Source organism: Lathyrus oleraceus, chromosome 5 (assembly GCF_024323335.1).
Source record: "Lathyrus oleraceus cultivar Zhongwan6 chromosome 5, CAAS_Psat_ZW6_1.0, whole genome shotgun sequence".
Classification (NCBI taxonomy): domain Eukaryota; kingdom Viridiplantae; phylum Streptophyta; class Magnoliopsida; order Fabales; family Fabaceae; genus Lathyrus; species Lathyrus oleraceus.
Genome location: NC_066583.1, coordinates 379739256 through 379753936, shown reverse-complemented (window position 1 = coordinate 379753936; position 14681 = coordinate 379739256).

Sequence of the window (14681 nt, the reverse complement as noted above, 5' to 3'; positions counted from 1 at the left end):
CGTACGCTTCCTATTTCCTTTTCAACCCAAATTTAATTATGAGAAATTATATTTAAGAGAAATGATATAAATTTGCATCGGTGTGAAATTGATCATGTTCTAAATGAATCACCAAGGTGTTGCTTATGGAAAAAGATTTGAAAGAACTTAATGAATTTTGAAATGATTCGACTTGGTTTCACAAATGGTTTGAAGATTATTGAATTGATGGTAAAAAAAAAATATTTATTTAATTATGAACAAAAGTAGCAGCGAGAAATTTAATCATTAATTGAAATAAATAAATTATAAGGGGATGCAAGGAAACGTATGGGCTATAATGAGATAGATAAGTGGACTTTTAAGCCTAACCTATTATCATTCCTTAACTTGAAAGCATATCATCTCAATAAAAAAGAAAGAAAATGTTGAAAGGATTAGAACATTCTACATAAATTTAATTTAAATATTAAAACCTTGTAATGAATCAATGATAAGACTTAACAACTATCTTCTTTGACAGGTAAGCTACAACAAGAATTAGAAACCAAAGTTACTAAAATATATAAGTTAGCCTAGCCTATACCTTTAAACTGATTTGAAATATTTCCTAAGCAAACTTTTATAACAGAATTTCCAAACAAATGAGTGTAATGGTTAGAGTACGATAATAATTACCACAAGAGAGATTTAAAGAAGGAACTTCCAGTACCTTTCCTTAATCCAGGTATTAATATGTATAAAAAAACTCAACACTACTAACAGATGCTACAAACAGAACCTGCTCCTATTTAGCAACAAACTGGCCAACTAAAACATTATCAAAATCATTGACGCCTACAAACCAAGAATACTCGCTCCGTTTGTTAATCGAAACAAGATTCCAAAATCGTAATAAAAAAAATCCGGAATTGAAACATCCAGAAGCGCAAAGCCGATGGTCATCACCTTAATTCTAAAAAAAACTATGATTTTAACAAGATTGTAACGAGAACGTAATTAACCCAACCACTCAACACAACAACATACGTTCACTTTTATGAAGATTATTACAGCAAATCCCGAATCATAAATCCACAATAACAGTGCAACAACAGACATTCAATCGAACACGCCAAGTCGGAGATGAACAGCTTTTTGGATAAACAAATTATAGCATATGATAATGAAATTTATAACATCTTTGCAGCACATACATTGTTCATACATTCAACAACCTGGTATTAAATCTTCAACAACAAACAGAGGGAAACTAAATGAGAAATTGAAATCGAAGACACCCAAATTAATTATGTGATTAAAGTATTCTCAGGAAAACAACCGGGTTTGAGCAAAACTTTAACAGAAATAAACCAGTAAACATCAACAAAAGAAATCAGACAACGGGTGCGGAAACCAACCGAGTTAAGAGTACTTTCTTTGCGTTGCTACCACAGACTGGTATGGGACGGGGCCTGTCAATGCCTTATCGTTTTGCTGACGACGAAGCTCGTATTGTTTCTTTGAGTCGTGGCGGCGGCGTTTCGGTGATACGGTTTTGCTGAGTGGCTTTGGACGGTCGAAACAAGTGGTGAGCTTTCCAGCCAATCCACAAGCCTGAGCGAAACTCGCCTGTCCCTGCTTCGATTTTGAATCTATGAACAAAAAACTGCCTTTGCCGTTTGCGAGACCGAAATCGTCGAAACGAATCGACCTGTAAAATAAGAATAAATGTCAAACATTCAAAACAATAAACATCATGACTTTTCCACAAAGCGTCGGCAACAGAGACGTCGCCGTTGGAGCAGTTGTTGTTGTAACTGTCGACGGTGGTTGAAGCGGAAGATTTTTGGCGGTGGGGTCGCGGGTTATGACGGAGAGGGTTACGAAGGTTGTGGTTTTCGTGTGAGGTCGAGATGATGGTGAATGAAGAGGACGATGAAGATGAGCGTGAGGGTTTTGAGCGGTGTGAGCGAAGGTGATGGGAACGGCGGCGTCTAGGGTTTTGACGAAGCAGATGAATGTTGGCTTGGGTTGATTTTAGGGTTTTTTGTGGTTTTTTGTGAGAGAAAATGAGTGTGAATGGTGAGCGAGGGAGAGTGTGAGAGATGAGTCTGAGTGAATAGTGAATGACTTTTATTACCCTTTTTTTTGTCATTTTCTTTTTCTTTCGTACGAGAGAGAGGAGGTAGTTGTAGTGGAATGGTAGTGGAGCAGACAGTGGGTGGAGGAGAATGAGAGACGTTGGAGTATTTTGAATTTTGTTTTTATTATTTATTTTTTGTTTTTTCTGTTTTATGAAGAAAAGAGAATCCAATGTTAACATATATATACATAATTATTAAATAAATAAAAAACTAATTAATATTTTAAAAACTCTAACTAACTACTATTTAAAAATTAACTAATAAAAAAGCTAACTAACACTTAAACTAATTAACACTAAAAAAACTAATTAATGTTAAAAAGAAAAATCTAACTAATATTTAAAAACTAACTAATATTTAGAAAAACTAATTAATATTAAAAAAAATACTCTAACTAATATTTTACAAAATCTAACTAAACAAACTAATTAATATTTAGATAAACTAACTAACTTAATTAAATAACTAAAATAAAAACTAACTAATTTTCAAATATCTAGACAAAAGAAAATTACCAATTAAAAATTGAGTACAAATTATTCGGAAAATTAAATAAATCACAGTTTTTCTTCAACTCTTGACAATTCAACTGATTTTTTTTAATTCTCAAATAAATTCTCTCTGATTGATATTTCAGGCATTTATTCATGATGCAAATGTGTGTCATGTTATGTGTATGATGCAAAAATGAAACTGAAATTAATTTTGAAAAGAAATTAAAATAAGCCCGGACAAAATTGGGGTACGACACCTACTCCAACCAAGAAATCCACCTCAAATTCCCTAGCAACTTCTGTGGTGGTTCAAACCTGAACTCCGTTGTGCCTTTCACCAGGGAGCCCCTGGACACGACATTGAGAATTGCTACCTGGTGAAATATGAAGTACAAAAGCTCTTGGAGAGTGGAATGGTGTCCTTTGAGGACCGTGTGCCTAATGTGAGAGCCAGTCTGTTGCCTGCTTATGGCAATGCCTCTGTCAATATGGTGGATGGTTGTCCAGGAAATTTCCGAGTCCTCGATGTATGACGTATCCGTAGGTCCTTGGTGGAGATGCATATGACTTTGTGTTTGATCATTGATTGTGAGCACGACCATGATGGTTGTGCAATCTGTAGTGTGAACCCCCATGGGTGTATGATCGTCAAGAGGGATATCCATAAGTTGATGGACGAGAATGTAATCCATATTCAACAGTCAAGGGATATAGATGATGTCAATGTGATTGTTCCGGTGTTTAAAACCCCTGAGCAGGTAGTAATTTAATATAACATCAACAACATCAGTAGTAACAACGCCAATAGATCGATATCTTCGTTGGTAATACGGTTAGTGGGCCCCATCCCGTATGCATCCGATAAAGTTGTGCCTTATCAGTATAATGCCACAATGGTGGAGAATGGTCAAGAGGTTACGTTACCTGTAGCATGTTCTATGGTGAATATAACTGATATAGCAAATGTGACCCGTAGTGGTCGTGTGTTTGGTCCGGTATTTCTGAAGGAAGTAGAGGATGTTTCGACCAGTAAGAAGGTGGGTGTACCTGCGATGAATCCAGTTAGTGCTCCGGTGTGTAAGTCTGGTGAATCCAGCAAACTGAAGCCTAACAATGATGATGAAGTGTTAAGGTTGATTAAGAGGAGCGAGTTTAATATGGTGAAGCAGTTGCTCCAAACCCCGTCAAAGATTTCGGTGCTATCTCTGTTGATGAATTTCGAAGCACACAGAGAAGCATTGCAAAAAGTACTAGAGCAAGCCTATGTCGAGCACGAAGTTACTGTGGACCAGTTTGACCACATTGTTACTAACATCACTTCTTGCAATAATCTGATCTTTTGTGATGAAGAACTTCCCGAGGAAGGTAGAAATCACAATCTGGCGCTCCATATTTCGATGAACTGCAAGGAGGATGCGCTGTCTAATGTGTTGGTTGATACTGGTTCTTCTTTGAACATACTCCCGAAGTCAACTCTTTCCAGACTCTCCTATCAAGGCGCTCCTATGAGGTATAGTAGCGTGATTCTTAAAACATTTGATGGTTCTCGCAAAATCGTCATTGGTGAAGTGGACCTTCCAGTCAAGATAGGTCCGAGTGATTTTCAGATTACTTTTCAAGAAATGGATATTCACCCGGCCTATAGTTGTTTATTGGGAAGGCCATGGATTCATGAGGTAGGAGTTGTGACATCCACTTTGCACCAAAAATTGAAATGTGTGAAGAACGACAAGCTTGCCGTTGTTGGTGAATAGAAGGCGCTCTTGGTAAGCCATTTGTCATCCTCTACTTATGTAGACGCTGAAGAGGAAGTTAGAACTCCGTTCCAAGCTTTGTCTATTGCTGTCGAAGTGAAGAAAGTTGGGGCACCCATGTCTTCTTTCAAGGATGCTCAGAAAGCTATTGAGGTTGGCTGCACTGATCAGTGGGGTCACATGGTAGAAATTGACGAGAATAAGAATAGGGACGAATTGAGATTTCAACAAGGGATGTTCAATGTCAAACCTGAAGATGTGCAACCGAGTTTCTGCAGTGGAGGGTTCATCCATGGTAATGAATAACACTCAGCTGCTACGATCGAGGATGATGAAGACGAGGACTGCGCCAATTTTGTGATGCATGGAAAGACCTGCAACAATTAGGTTGTTGTTGATATTCCTGTTATTATTCACCGCTCTAAGTAATTTGTTTTCATGTTTTAAGAAAAATCCTTCTCCTATGCCTAAGGGAGAAGTGAACATTGTTTGACATTTCAATTATCATCAATGCAATACAATTTTATTCATCCACATCTATGATTTTTTATTTTTACTTTTTGCTTTTCTGAAAATGGTAATCACAAAAAACATAAATAAATGATAATTATCCATCTGCATAATATTTGGTCACAATTCACTTCTCTAAAATCAAAATATCAAATCATTATGCAGGTTGGTTCCTAAACCCATTGAATACAATGATCATACTCCCTCTCCAAACTTTGATTTTCCTGTGTTTGAGGCTGAGGAAGAGATTGATGATGAAGAAGTATCTGATGAACTGTCTCGTCTACTTGAGCATAAGGAAAAATTCACTCAGTCGTTTGAAGAGCAGATTGAGTTAGTCAACTTGGGTTCCGAAGATGAGGTGAAGGAAGTCAAGATTGGGTCTCAACTATGTCCAGAGGCTAAGAAGGGGTTGATTGATCTTCTTCGAGAATATTCTAATGTGTTTGCTTTATCCTATTAAGACATGCCTGATTTGGATTCTGAGATTGTGGAGCATAGATTACCATTGTGAAGCTGTTACTTTGAACCTGTGACTTATGGCATTTTGAAATTCATCTGCTACATGGGCAAATTTGAAGAAGATCATGGAGTTGCTAAGCTTGGATGTGGCTATATTTGTTTGATGCCTTTCTCTTCAAGTTGATATTTTATGCATTGTTTGTTGTTGGATTCTAATGTCCAAGAGAATTTGGGTTTCTATATGACATTCTTGTCTATTGGATTGCAGCCCATTGGTCAGATCTTTTCAACTCTTAACTTTTAAATTTATGCTTATGATTAGTCTCTTCATCTCTTCCCCATTTCTTTAATTTCAAAATCTCTCCATCCTTTTAAAAACTTATTTGATTGTGATTATTTTTCTAAACTTAAACCATATGGCAAACTAGAAACTTTGGCCTTATGCCATTGCACTTTCAAACTTCTTTTCTTAATCAAACTTGTAAATATACTTAACTATACTTGACTTAAAATTTTCAAAAGCCAAAAAGAATTAACTCATTCAAACCATATTTAGGCCTTTGTGCCTTTCAAACCGAACTTTTGTTAAAAGGAATGCATCCACTTTGAAATTTATACCACGAACTACGAGGTTTTGATCCCTCATTTTTATGTTGGTACGTAGGCACAAGTCCGAAGGTCTTATCAAACACAAAAATATAATTAATGAATTTATTTCTCATCCCCCCATTCTATTTGCTTGCAAACATCATTTGTACAAAAACACATATGCACACAAGAAAGGGCTCCCTAGGAGTACCTAGGACACTTTGGGTGCTAACACATTCCCTTTGTGTAACCAACCCTCTTACCTGTAATCTCTGACATTTTATTAGTTTTGATTTGAAAACTTCTTATTCTTGGGTTTTGTTCGTACTTTTCCCTTTTCCCTCGGAAATAATAAAAGTGCGGTGACGATTCTTGTTATTTGATGTCTTGTTTATCCATAGCTTGATGATCATGAATTTACCGCTACAGATAGTGATAACGTCAGATAAGATCAAAAGTCGTATAACACTAAAGGTTAAAGTTTATTATTTTTGGTTAGTAAATACTGCAAAAGCACTTTATTAATTACTTAGGAGGTTTAATATTTCTAGAAGAAGGTTTTAAAACTATTTGCGAACGCGCACGTCTTTAGGGTTAGGACCCGGTCACTTGAGCGGAAGCTAGGGACCCTTTTATTCAAACTTACCAATCAAAATTAGTTTTCAACTAAGTAAAGAATTTAATTCCTTAAAATAAGATTTACTACTTTGACGCAATTAGCGCCGGTCATATGTGACAATGGACAATATAAATTAAAGAGTAAAATTTGGTTTTGGATACGTGGAAGCGATACTCCCTGTTTAATTGAATTCTTTTCAACGTAGAAAATATTATCCTATACAATAATCCCATTAGAAGCAATCAAAAGTACTATTAATTGATGCGAATTACATTCTAGTATTAATTGTTTGAATCTATTAAAGTTATTTAATTTCATCTCACCTTTGTTTAATCAATTCTCCTTAGATAAATACCGTAGCAACTAGAAATGATAGATTGACAATTAGGTCTCTGTGGGTTCGATATCTTTTAAAACTACGCGATAGACTATACACTTGCAGTTAGTTATTCTGATAGACTCATAATCATCGTGAACAATCATCCATACTTCAAAACTCGGTGATTCTTCACCCTTCTGAGACTAAGATGCTTCTTCCTCGAGGATTCACAGATACTCCCACTAATGATCTCATGATAAACTGATCCAAGAAACACTTCCTCCTTCAAACGTTGTCCGTCATTTTCTACTAGAACCATCACTCATCAAGTTGGAAAAAGGTTCAATCTCACGTAATCTTATCCCAAGCACTTACACATATGGCTCTCGATTACCTCGAAGAAACAAAGAAACATCCATATTATACTATCGGATATTACACATGTGGCCACGACCACTCAGGGTCACCTCATAAACGTAGCATCAAAATTGATTCATCTCACCATCGCCTGCACAGATAGACCTCAATTTTTGAGTGCTACTTATGGATCATTAATCGTCTCATCTTACCTTACGAGAATTCAGATCCGCGCCTCACGAATACATAATAAGGATTCTATGTGAGATTAGAATCACTACCATCCCACGTCTAACTAAAAGGATAAATGATGCCTCTCATGCATAATAGCGATATTATGGCACTATACCTGTCTGGTAGCATTAACATGGTGGTCCAACTCCGAGGTCGTGTACACAAGTGAACTATGCATCGTATAGCAATATCCACTTGTATTCTATAATAATGACAGATGGAAAACTGAACACATTTCTACTGAGGTCACCACCTCTTAAGTCCTTCTAGTCCCACTCCTTAGGATGCTAAAACCTAGAAGTGCAACACGCTCAGGGTTCACTAACTCTAAACACAACAAGATTGTTCCAACTTGATGATAATCTTGTTAGAGTTGATATGCCCTGCATGGACCTTCCCACACAATGCACGCATTTGAGAATCTAAGGAAAGTTCCACTTACAGGGCAATAAGGTTTTTTTTCAACAATCGTCACAGACCGCGATAATGTTATTGAGGTTTTAGTTATCCACTAGCTCAAATTCACCTTATCGCCCAACGCCTAGCGTGCTTCTACGGTTTTATGAAGGGATAGATGAACCATGACTAGTAGGGAACCTAGTCCAATGCACTTCGCATATGCATTCACGCCTAGCATAGTTCTAGGATTTAGGCAAGTTAGAATAAATAAGGAGATATACCTAAGATCTACCTAAACTGGAAATCATAATATTCACATACTCTTCACAATAGTCACATCCTAATTGCTTGGGGTATATCGAATAAAGTCTAGGTCTAGCACCTCACCAACTCGAGCATTTCCCACACATCAAAGCAACCTGAAAAGTCAGGTCCCTTTATTTAGGCTCCCAAATGTTTTCTATCCAACAGGTTCCCAAACTTTTCTTCTACTGGCAATAATGATTGGACAGTGAATTCTACTGACTACAAGCTCAACCCATTCGTAGAATTTCCTTACTACATTCCTTCTTAGGTGTTTCTTGAGTTTCCTCATCACCTACAAGGACCAAAAGAAAGGTTCACCTCGTCCGATCGAAACCTTGGTAACTCCAATTACTTTAACTCATATTATGAAAGTTGAGGTTGTAAGCTACTCTGCATTAAATGCTCCACTTATGTCTGACAACTTCCAAGGCTCCCTTAATCAAATAGCTTATACTACTTCAGTATGAGCCACTATACATCTTGCGCGTCCTTGTGGTGGCTTTACCGTGATCCTATCTATCATGTACACAATCAGTGATTTGATCAGGCTCATAAACTAAATGCTATGATAGTAGAAATTAGGATAGCAACACACACATGTGAGGAAGAAGAGAATTACTAGTGATGTCTCATGGACGGGTCGAGAATCGACCTGCTCTGATATCAACTGTAATACCTCATACATATATGTCTAGAATAATATGCATATGGTATTATAATATGGTACATGAATGTCATACATCAGCAGCGGAATAGGATAAGTATTAGTACAATAAACAAAAGCTGAATACAACATGGCCAAAATGGTACGATCCCATAAATACTAATACAAAATCCACAAGTACATAAGCCCAATGCTCAAAACATGATAAATATCTATCCAAGAAAAATCTTCAAGCAAACTAGGCCATCCTACCTTTTCCTTTGTCCTTCCTCGAACAACCTGAAAAAATAATAGGATTGGGGTGAGATTACTAAATCTCAGTGAGTCCCCCTATCTTATGGTTCCTCTTGGTGCTACAAGGTTCATGCATTAACACAGATCCACCATTGATATGGGGTTTCCTTACTTTCAAGTACAAGAATACTCAAACATTGCATACCATATGAAGTGGGAGCCCTTTGACTGCCTAACTGGAAATCAACAAGCATACAATAAAATAATACAACCTAGTATGCAAATCCATAATCATGTACAAGGAATCCAGAAGTAGTTCATGCCTTCCAACCTAGGCCACACAAGCACACCCTTGATGAGTAACCAAGTGCCTAACATCAAGAGACTTGCACAAGCACACACCATGATGAATCAGATGAGTGCAGATCAAAACGAAGTCTAGAACAAAGTGGTTTACACCTAAGTGGCTACACTACCCGATCCGTTATGAGTAGCATAGTGACATTTCCTAAGTGGCGTCACAACCCATCAATCATCAATATGCATATGTGTTAACGTCAAGTGAAAATACGCCTACATGACTGCACAAGCCCACTGAGAGAAAGCACTAGCGAGTACACCTCAGAACAAAGTCAAGTGAATTATGCTTATATGGATACACAAGCTTTCTAGAGGTGAGTAACAAAGTGACATTTCCTACATGTCGTCACGACCCCACCATACCGATCATCCGGGTAAGTATCCAAGTGAGTATCCGCCTCGTCAGGCCCCACATTTCACCAATCGATAGCTCATGCGTGTACCTCTGAACCCAGTATGGTATCCTAAATCATTGACCTGAAATCATTCCATTACTTCACTACTTAATAGAGCATTGGAAGAGCTTTCCAACGCATTCAGATGCGTCTAATTTAGAGTCACAGAACTCAAGTTACGCTAAGTTTAATTCTGAAATTTCTCACACAAACGTAGTAATCGGTTACACTCAAACTCGTAACCGGTTACGGGCTCGAAAAACAACCCATAAACACCTGGTTTTACCAAATTATATCTAATGGCTATAATATGTATATAATGGCTATGATAATAATTTATTTTTGCTATCCTTCGGGGACGCTTGATAAGTTCGAAACTACATGAATAATTTGTTTTTCTATTCTTAAGGGATGCTTGATACGTTCTTCATGAACTATATGAATAATTTGTTTTGCTATCCTTCAAGGATGATTATTAAGTTCTTCAGAAAAGGGATGCATTAACAATATTCATGCGATTCTTCTAGGATGCATGAAAATCATCATAATTTTTTTTTCATTTTCTATCAATATATCTATAAATAACAGAAAAAATATATATAATATAAAAAAAGTAATAGTACTTTCTAAACTTTGAAGCTCTGTGCTGATATAACGTATTATAAAATAAAGAGAAAGACAGAAAAATATTTAGAGAAAAAGAGGAGAATTATTCCTTTTCTTATTTCATTCTTGTGTAATCATATAAAATGATATTGGTCATATTTATAGGACATCGTATAGGCAATGTAATAAATATAAATGGTTATAAATAAAGAAGGGAGTTATTTGGGAGACAAATCATCCATTATTCATAACATGTACAATTTTATTAGAAAAAATAATTAGAAAACAAGTGAATGATATCATATTCTTTTTTATTCAATATTTTTTGCTTTATAAAAAAGATATAAAATATAATTGTAATTAGTCCACGATGATTTGTCCTTTACCATAATCTCCTTATTAATTGCAGAGATATTCTCCAACAAAATCTCTAATTGCTTTTTATATTAAGATAATCCAAATTGAAAATTCTAATATAAACCTATCAAACTGCACCAACAACTACGCATACTTTAATTTCATCATATTTAAGTCCATATATTGTTTGTGATATGATAATGTGCTGACCCCGAGGTCGTGACATCGTGTACGACGTTAGGGACCTGTTTACCGGAATTTCGATTATGCTTTAGCCAAAATAATGATATAACAATAGTTCAAAATAATAAATGATTCAATTTAAATTTTTTAAAAAAATTATCATAAATAAATTGCTCTTAAAACAAAAAAAAAATATTCAAAAGGACTTTTTATAAGAAATTTGAATTGATTTTTTTAAATTATAATTTTTTTTTTAGAAATCATGTTAAAAAAGTTTAGGCCTAAATTACCTATTAATATATTGAAGGTAAGGTGACATTAATCTAAATGGAGTATTAGAAATTTTAATATTTTCAATTTTAATGGTATTTTAAATAATTATATGTTTCTTTTTTTATTTTATTTTAGTTTACAATTTTAGATTTTGAAATCTATTGTTCTCTTCTTTATTGTTTTATTAATTTATTTTAATTTCTCATTTTCAAAAAATTAAATTAGAGACAAAGGAGAAATGATTCACACAAAGATGGAATAAATAAATATGATGAGATTGAGAGAAAGATAGAAGAAGAGAGATTTTTTATAACTTAAAATTGATTACAATTTCTTTTTGAAATTTTTAACTAATCTAACTAAAATAATAACAAAAATTAGTTATAATAAAAAACAACTTACAAATTACACATAGAAAATTATCTTCTCCGTTTATACAATTTCATGTTATACTTTTATGTGTGAAATTCTTAACTAAAATATTGTGATTGTCCATGTCCAGAAAACATGATTTTTGCAAAAACCAAAGCATACAATCGATTTCATAAAGATAACAATTGATTGCATCAATGTCCTGAATCCTTGTTTCTGTTTTTGGGGAAAATAATCGATTGTCATAACAGTGAAATTGATTGCACCCCTCAGATTTGTGATTTTTTAGTTTTTTATGGCGGATTGTCACTATTAGTTTTGTCAAAAAAATACCGGTTGAAATATGTATCTTTCCATTCCTAATCATCCCCAAACTCATCCAACAACAACCATCCATGAATCATAAATTTCTTATGATATAATACATCAATATTCATCGTTCTAACAACAATAACATTCACTCACGTAGAAACACAAAAATCATATAAATTTCTCATAAAAAATAAAAGAGTGTATAACAACATATAAATATTCATCAATATCTATTCTATATTTCAAAAATCCCTAATTTCTAATCTTCTAAGAATATTAACTAGAATCCACATTAAGAGAAGAAGAAGTTGTTGTTGCAAGATGTAGAGATGAAATAATGATGACGATGGTTGTTTAGCCAAAATAGTGATATTACAACATTATAGTTTAAAATCAATAAATGATTCAATTTTAGATTAAAAATTAAAAAATGAAATTTTATCATAAAATATATTGCACTTAAAACAATTTTTTTAAAGGATTTCTTATAAGAAATTTGAGTTGATTTTTTTTAAAATTATAAAAAATATAATTTTTTTTTAAAATCACGTTAAAAAAGTTTAGAAGTAAATTACCTATTAATATATTGAAAGAAAGGTGATATTAATCTACATGGAGTATTAGTAATTTTTATTATTTTTAATTTTAATCATATTTTAAATCATTATGTTTTGTTTTCTTTATTTTAGTTTATAATTTTAGCTTTTGAAAGCTATTCTTCCTTTTTTTTTTTTAATTTTAATTTTAATTTTCAAAAATTTGTATTAGAGATAAAGGAGAAGTGATCCACAGAAATATGGAAGAAGTAAATATGATGAAATTGAGAGAAAGAAAAAAATTATTTATAGTAAAAAATAACTTACAAATTAGACACAAAAAATTATCTTCTTCGTTTATTCTTCTATCTGCAAAATTCTTACCTAATATATTGTGATTGTCCATATTTTTCTTTTATGTTCAACACATTGCATTGTACTTAAAATGTAAGTACTTTTACCTAAAAAATGTAACTTGATTTTTTCATTTAGTTTAAGATTATAGTTTTTCTACAATAATAAGTGTTGGTGTCATGACTTAAATCACAAGCATGTGAATGTGAATATTGATTTTAAAATAATTATAAAATAGTTAATAATATTTGAATATGTTAATAAAATATTAGCTCATAGACAAGTATTTAACATTTTCGCGAAAGATCAAACACACAACTCTTAAATCAACACATTGGTAACATAGAACCACTTGTTTTTATGAAAATTTATTTTAGGTTATAATTTTAGCTTTTAAAAGCTATTCTTCTCCTTTTCTTTTATTCGTTTTAACTTCGCATTTAAAAAAAATTGTATAAGAGATGAAGGAAAAGTGATTCCCACAAGGATGAAAAAAATAAATATGATGAAATTGAGATAAAGATAGAAGAAGAGAGACTTTTGATAAGTTAAAATTGATTACGAAAACAAATTATAAAAATATAATTGATCTAACTAAAATAATAATAAAAGTAACTTACAAATAAGACTAAGAAATTTATCTTCTCCATTTATTCAGATTCATGTTATTTTTCTTACCTAAAATATTGTGATTGTCAATATTTTTCTTTAATGTTCAACACATTTCATTATACATAAAATGTAAGTACTTGTGCCTATAAAATGTACCTTGATTTTTTTATTCATTTAAAACTCTAAGTTTTCTACAATATTAAGTGTTAATGTTATGACTTAATTCACAAGCTTTATAAAGATTGACATAAATGTTGATTTTAAAATAATTATAAAATAGTTACTAAGTTTTGTATATGTATATAAAATATTAGCTCATAGACAATTAATCGACATCTTCGTAACATAAACCCGCTTGTTTTTATGAATATTTATTTCAATAACATTCACTATATGGTGTATTTAATTACTTTTTAATTAAATTATTCTAAATCATCCATTCATAAAAATAAATGGGTATATTTTAACAAACTTCTGTGTATTCACCTTTTACCAAATTGATTTTTTTAGAAACATGTACTTTAAATACATTTGTCCAATATTTAGTTATAGTTTACTAAAATAAAAATAATTTTTATCTCTTAATAAAAATGATAACATCATTATTATCCAAATCACTCATAAAAATTAAATAATATACTTTATAACAACAATTATAAAAATATTATCTATTTTATTTTTCTTATACTAATCAACTATTATCTATTATAATATATTAAAACTGAGTCTCACATTATTTTATTGACAACTCATTTACTTATTCACCATATCACTAAAAATCTGATATGACACTCTACCAAACACAACATTTTAAAATTTCTTTTAGTTATTTAAGAAAAATGTGGAATATTTTATTTATAAATTCTTTTAATTAAAACACTTCTATTTTCATATTCCATGACTTATCCCCTTCTATTTCTCTAATTAAAAATCAGGGATACTCATTGATTTATTTATGTTGCTTCTACGTTCCATATATATAATGTTACATACTTCTACGTTCCATATATATAATGTTACATACTTATACAAATTTTACATCCACATCATACATCAAAATTCAAATTATTAAATTTTCATTATATTTTCTATTGCACACTCTAATTTCTTTTAAAAAAAATTAAAATTATTAATTTTCAAATAGTTTGATAAACACTATGAGAGTTCATTCAATTCTTATAAAAATAAAATTAATCAATTTTCAAATAATTCGATAAAAAATTATGAGAACTAATTTGATTCATATAAAAATAAAAATAAGTTTTTGTCTCTTTAT